The following is a 7,408-nucleotide window of genomic DNA, read 5'->3' as shown; positions in this document are numbered from 1 at the left end:
CCCCTCCACCACAGAGAGACTAAACTGTCCTTCTGAAAGAGACTACACTGACATCCTCCATCCCAGACAGACTACAATGACCACCATCACAGTGTGACATGGGAGAGTTACTCCATATGAGAGTGGAGAAACCTATTCTTCCGGTAGCATGTGTTCCTGATGTTGTGGACTACTCTTTTATCAACAATTTCACAGTATTGCCCATTGGTGGCAGTTGACTTCATACCTATCCCAACAAGTTGGCGTGGTTCCCAAAAACATTTATGATGTAGGAACAGGAGGGTGTCAGTGATGGCTGAGGGTGGGAAGAGAAGCTTTGCTCCCTCCTTGTACTCTTCACAGCCTGTCAGGGGATCTTCTCTGTGGAGTGGCAGGAACACGGTCCCTTCAAACAGGAGCTGTGGATTCTCTGAAAATAAAAGACATCAAGTATTAAGGTAGGCTATAAATATAATAGAGTAAAGTGGCTAAAGTACATACATGTAAGTAATGGTAAGTAATGGCATGGAGAGTGCCCCCAAGAGGCGCCCGAGAGGTGCCCCAAGAGAGGCACGCCTGCCCCCTGACAGGTGCGCCTGACCAGTGTCATGGTGTCATGGTGAATCCATAATGGTACGGTGTTGCCTCAAGGCAACATTTGCAACTTACCATAATGGTACGGTGTTGCCTCAAGGCAACATTTGCATTTTAACAAGTTTCCATTACTTAATTAGCAAATAAAGTAAATTAAACTATTAGAAGGTAAGCTTTACTCAGCTATTATTATGAATATATTTTTTTCCAGATTGAAAAAGGCCAGGAAAATATGTTTTCAGACGATGTTTGTGGAGAGAAATGTCTAAGCTGATCCTTGTGGGAAGGTCTGGAAGAAAGGGATGCTGCATGGCCTCCAGAGAGACATGTGACAAATTAAAACACTGCCTTTGGTTCCTTATGGTCCTGCCTCTTTTTCTAAGTATTGCATCATAACTGGGGATGCATTGTGTGAATGTAAAAGGCCATAATGGGTATGTTGCCTAGAGGCAACAAGGTGCCATAGAGGGTTAACTATGAGCCGAAACAAAAATTAACGAAACATCAAACACAGCAGAGGACAGGAGGGCTCTTTAAACAGGTGGACGAGTTGCCAATTGGTCCGGTACAGGCGCGCTAATGATGATGGACGTAACATCAGTCCAATCATGGGCGGGCACCGTGATTGAGAAAGGATTAAGAAAGGATTTAAAATTGTGAAAGGAGGAGACACAGAGGGGAAAATGTTCAATGTCAAAATGTTCATGCCAAACTAATAACATTTAGGGCCTGATTTACTAAGATCCCAAATAACGAATACTAATTGAAGTTCACACACAGGGGAAGTTGTGAGATATACTTGTTATAGGCTATACTTCAAATAAGGCCCGCTATCTTCTACATTGGAAAGATCAACAATCCTCACTGCACACCGTTAGTAGATCAGCTTGCAGATGTAGAACCAGTTTGCACATTAATAGGCCATTAATAGGCTAATAAGTTATAATTCTGTATTTTTGTTCTAGCTTATCATCGTACTCTAAACGATGCTGTCCAAGTGCGCCATCCTTCACTTTGGATATTCCTTCGGCACCTGAAGGATCAGCAAACGCTTTCAGAGGATAAGCTGGGGATGGCAGACAGAGGCCACGCTCCCCCAACAAGGAGACGGACGTGGAGGGAGTTGGAGGCCCGTCTACTGAGGCTGAAAGAACAGTATATGCAGGGCCTCAGACATCTGGCTTCGTACTGGAGGGCTGTCAGCCGTAGCGTCCGTATGGGCTAGATCTTTTTGATTTTTGCATTTTTGCACATTTATTTGGATAGCACTTTGGCCTATGTTGTTGTTATTATAATTATTATTGTTATTGTTATTATTGTTATTATGTATGCACAAACATAGTTTAATTAGTTGGTTGCAATAAAAGCTTATATTTTGGATTGATATCTCTACTGTATTTATTTGATTTCGTTTGACAAAAATATAGAAAACATATTTAATAATGTGTGTATATATATATATATATATATATACACTGTCACTGGTGTTCTTTTAGGAATATAAGATTTTCAATTCCATCTTGAAAATGATCTATCTCCCGCGGTGGTGTAGCGGTCTACGCACTGGCCGCTAGTGCATGCTGCCCACCGGGGCCGGGGTTCGTATCCCGGCTCGCCAGATCCAGATAATGGCCGAGGCACACGGGAAGCGGCATATTGGCCGGCCGCTTCCGAGGGGGGGTATAGGAGTATTTCTGGACTAGGATCCGTCGCGCAACACCGCCCCCTGGGGTGCCGGAATAACGGTACTGGGCTCGAGGAGCCAGTCAGCCTAGTCTGCCTGGCGCCCTCCTCTGGGACTGCCGGCCACGGGGTCGGGCGGCGGATCCAATGCAATAGGCAGGGGATAATTGGATGCTAAAATTGGGTTAAATTGGCTACCAAATTGGGCGAAAAAAGAGATAAAATCTGGAAAAAAAAAAAAAAAAAGATCTATCTAGGGAGTTATATAAAATGCTGAGACAATTCATAGCTTTCAGTCACGTGGTTTCTTCCCTAGCAACCACCAACCTGATGGGCAAAAAGTATCATAGCAACATCGCTCAACATGGCTGCCTACTATTTAGACCACCTCACTCATGAAGAACTATCAAGATACACGACGGTGATAGGAGTGGAGGATTGACACCATTCAAATAGTGTTGGATTCCCTGTCTTCTACTCTATCCAGACACGTTGGAATTATTTTCCTAACCCCCGGAGAATCAAAGTTATTGACCTGCAAAGGGTGCCTCCTTGACCGGCTTTTCCCGTGAATAACACCGGTTATGGAGGTGGTACAAACATAAGACTATTATTGCTAAATTCACCATCAGTATACGGTCATTTTGAGCCCTTAACCACCGCGCTGACACCCCGAGAAGATATACTTTTAATATGAAACTCGATCAACCGGGCGTTCACCGGCTGCTGGACGAAACTCCCAACTCCCGCTGTCAGCGAGGCGAGGGAATATTTATATCCGGGAATTCACTCCTTGCTGTGTCCACGGTGATAGGAGTGGGGGATCGACTCCATTCAAATAGTGTTGGATTCCCTGTCTTCTACTCTATCCGGACACGTTGGAATTATTTTCCTAACCCCCGGAGAATCAAAGTTATTGACCTGCAAAGGGTGCCTCCTTGACCGGCTTTTCCCGTGAATAACACCGGTTATGGAGGTGGTACAAACATAAGACTATTATTGCTAAATTCACCATCAGTATACGGTCATTTTGAGCCCTTAACCACCGCGCTGACACCCCGAGAAGATATACTTTTAATATGAAACTCGATCAACCGGGCGTTCACCGGCTGCTGGACGAAACTTCCAACTCCCGCTGTCAGCGAGGCGAGGGAATATTTATATCCGGGAATTCGCTCCTTGCTGTGTCCAAGGTGATAGGAGTGGAGGATCGACTCCATTCAAATAGTGTTGGATTCCCTGTCTTCTACTCTATCCGGACACGTTGGAATTACTTTCCTAACCCACGGGAAATCAAAGTTATTAACCCGCAAAAAGTGGGTTTTGCCCGTGGGTTTTGCCCGCAAAAAGTGCCTTTTGCCCGTCAGGTGGGCGTTTCCACTATGCTGTGACGTCACATGAAAGCTATGAATACTATGACATTCATTGTGTTCTTCATATTTCCAAGACATCTTAAGACCCATGTCAAACTCTCATGCAGTACCACATAACGACACCGGGGGTCGCACGTCAAACTCATGCAGTACCACATAACGACACCTGGGGTCGCTTGACACAACGGCAGGCGGGGAACATAGGACCCTTTTTCGGAAGCGGGGAACATAGGACCCTTTTTCGGAAGCGGGGAACATAGGACCCTTTTTCGGAAGCGGGGAACATAGGACCCTTTTTCGGAAGCGGGGAACCGGGGAACATAGGACCCGGGGAATATACCCAGTGCGCACCAGACATCTGTGGACGTCTTTTTTACAGCGAAATAAGGTCCGTCCGTCTGGCCGTTATTTCCACTGAATATAGCCGTTTGTCCGGTACGTCTCCCACATATGAGCGAACGTGTAGTTGTGAAAATGTAAATGAAACATGCATGTAATATCAGTACTGCACTTCTGGTTGAATACTAAACTGCATTTTGTTGTATATAGTTGAATAAAAGTGAATCTAATCTAATTAGTTCGTCAGAGATCTTTCCACGTTTGTTTGCGCTATTCATCCAATACAGCAGGTGGCGCTGTTGTAATTCTTCTACCGTCATATACAAAGATCGACCAGAAGAGGCTGGGTGGGAAGGCTGATTTGGCCTCTGAGAAAACGGAAGTTACTGTATGATGACGTAACTAACGAAGATGGCGACGCTAACGGCTAACTACTTGCTACATTCAAGATACCTATTTTTTCATCAACGGAAGCTTAGAAAAAAACACGGTAAGATGGCACATTATATTCACTACATCCGTACATTACAGACAAGGCGATCTTAGCCGGGGACATCATGTATGATTTGCAATTATATTGTCTAGTGGTCTGACCAGCGCGTCGGAGGCGCTGATATTTGCAATTCCATTGTCTTACAATGTATATCATACGTTTCAGCCTTTTGTCTCTTAGTCGCTTACTGCCATCTAGCAGTAAACAATTACTGAACGCAGCTTTAAGTACTACCAACTTAAGAGTTAAATGTAATGACTTATGTACTTATGATTTTCTTTTTATATTGATGTTTAGGCATACAAGACATGTTACCTTCCCCCACGCCACCCAGTAAGGTGAGGCCCACACACAGAAAGGTGAGTTGTTGCTGTTGTTCAAGTAATGCTCGACAAGCTCCTATCTGAGGTTTCACACCGTTATCATGGTCTTGTTTTTCATTGTCTTTCTAACATGACATTTGTTGTATTTCAGGCTGTGAACTTGTGACACCAGGACGCTCTGCTACACAGAGACACTCCGGGACACCAAGCTGCCGTCCAATGCAGAAAGACGCTCTGACGCACCCAGATATGGTAAGATACTGGGCTTAGCTTGACGTTTTATTACAGAGAAGTATATTAGTCTGTTCAGTTGTTCAATATGTGATATATATTTTGATTTTAGTTTTTGTAGAGCACTAAGTGTACTATTTCATAATGGTTGCAGTTCCAGACAGTGGCTGGCTCTCTCTCTCTCACTCACTCACTCTCTTCCCCTCTCTCTCCCACTAACTGTTTTTGAGGAATTCATCTAATATAGGTTAGTAGTGTTCAATTCCAATAAATTACGTTGCTTTGTCCTCTACAATTCTAAATAGTTCCCCATTGCTTCTTTTTGATTTAGCCTAAATTCAGCTTAAATGTTTGTTTGATTGTTTCAGAACGGTGGCTTTCAGAAAGAGACCTGTAAGACGACCATACCAGTAAGTACAGAATTGACTTAACTTGGATGATGCACTGGTATTTAGGCCTACTGTCACTAAATATTAGTCTTCATGTCCAATTTTCTGAATTTAAGTGTGTTATGGAGAAGCTGGTTGCTATTCATGAGGAGGTCCGCCGCATGGGGAGAGCAGAGCCACACGCCTCGGTTTGTCATATCATCAACAGAATGGAAGAGATGGAGCAGTTCAACAACCTGGAGGAGAGGCTACAACGTGAGGAAGAGAAGAAACTGATGGTGACATTTGATTTACATTACATCAATTTCATTTTGCTGACGCTTTTATCCAAAGCGACTTACAAATTGTGTTTTAAGTTGATGCGCAAGTAAATGGCATAACATCAGGTAAAATGTTTATTCTTGATTATTTGATTATTTTCCACTCAGATTTCACAGCTAAGCAAGATTGGAGGAAAGGATGTGAAGGACTGCGCAAAAAGGATCATGGACAGGTATGCTACATTGTGAATATATTGTGGTACCCCGAATGGGAAACAAGGTGGAGCACAGCAATCGAATGTGTTACTTGTTTGGGATAGGTGTTGGTGAAAGTTTGGGTTTTGATAGTACTGTACACAGGATTACTGTACACAGGAGTACTGTACAAGTATTGCCCAAAACAATGGAAACACCACTCCATAAAACAAAGCCGCTGCCACATTTTCCACTTGTCTCTTCCTAGACTGTCTTTTCAATAACTTTTCTGTACTTATAGGCTTTTCACCAACAACCTCATGTCCAAGTTCATAAAAAGTTGCAGAAAGCATGTTTTGTGTAATATAACTATATATATATATATATATATATGTCTTTTGGTGTTACAGCTGCAGTCAAGAAGTGGGATTCTAAGGCCACGGACCACATGATTAGGCTCGCTGTTGGGGACCACCTCAAGCATGCGCCTGGAAGATCGGGAGGTGGTGGTTACACCACTATAGTGCAGCCCAGAGCAGAGGTGCCACAAGCATAGAGAAGGCAACCTGCCTACCTGCAAGCGATGGTCACCCCTCAAACTCCATCCCGCCCCCTCCGCCCCTCCACATCTGCCGGCCGACTGGCCCCACCATCATTACGCCAACGCGGCTGCCATGGTGCCCGGTCACGTCTCTTCTCGATACTGGCTCCCCGCTGGTGGAACGAACTTCCCACGGCTGTCAGAACTGCAGAGTCACTCCCCATCTTCCGTCGGAGACTGAAGACCCATCTCTTCACCCTACACCTTAACGTCTAAGGCCCAAAGGACAATGACTACCAGGGGAAAAACTCGATTTTTGTGCAATATTTTGGAATATTCTGTGGTATATATTCTGTGGTATTTTGTATTTTTTGTATTTTTTTTAATATTCTGTGGTATTTTGTATTTTTTGTATTTTTACCAGGGGAAAAACTCGATTTTTGTGCAATATTTTGGAATATTCTGTATTCGGTATTTTGCAATATTAGATAGATACTTTATTAATCCCCGTGGGGAAATTGTGTAAAATAAGGAAAGCTTCCTGAATGTGCGTGTCATCCTTGCACGCGCAGGGGCCATGCTGGTCTCTATCACTCCAATGTTAGTAAGTATTGTTCTGCCTTGGGAGCAGTTCTTTCTGAACGTATTCCTCAATGCATTTTTTTAAATTTTATGCTTAATAAAGTACATGTGTATTTAATAAATGGTACTTGTTTTTCTTATGCAAATGTAAAATCATGTACATGTATGGCAGATTTGATTCAAGAGTTAGATTTTTTTTTACAGAAATGTTCTAGGTATGGGAGGGAGCATTGTTTTTTTTCCTACATCGTACATAATCAGGTTGGCCAAAAGCAGGACGTCCATCATTTGACGTGAAAACGTCTTTTCAACGAACTGAAAACAACGTATTTTCAACGAACTGAAAACCACGTCTTTTCAACGACGTATAAACCATGTCTTTTCAACGACCTGAAAACCACGTCTTTTCAACGACCTAAAAACTAC

General features: G+C 43.3%; 1 long non-coding RNA gene across 1 annotated transcript; it reads left to right on the top strand.

The window, feature by feature from the left end:
* The first annotated feature begins 5,382 nt into the window (after nucleotides 1-5,382).
* Nucleotides 5,383-6,988, top strand: LOC308161137. The gene is made up of 4 exons (XR_013937516.1): nucleotides 5,383-5,425; nucleotides 5,521-5,682; nucleotides 5,833-5,897; nucleotides 6,270-6,988. It is a non-coding gene; the product is annotated as an uncharacterized lncRNA (long non-coding RNA).
* Nucleotides 6,989-7,408: the final 420 nt, after the last annotated feature.

The sequence above is a fragment of the Nansenia antarctica genome, assembly GCF_963989245.1.
Source record: "Nansenia antarctica genome assembly, chromosome: 6".
Classification (NCBI taxonomy): domain Eukaryota; kingdom Metazoa; phylum Chordata; class Actinopteri; order Argentiniformes; family Microstomatidae; genus Nansenia; species Nansenia antarctica.
This window is presented reverse-complemented; position numbering and strand designations above follow the sequence as displayed.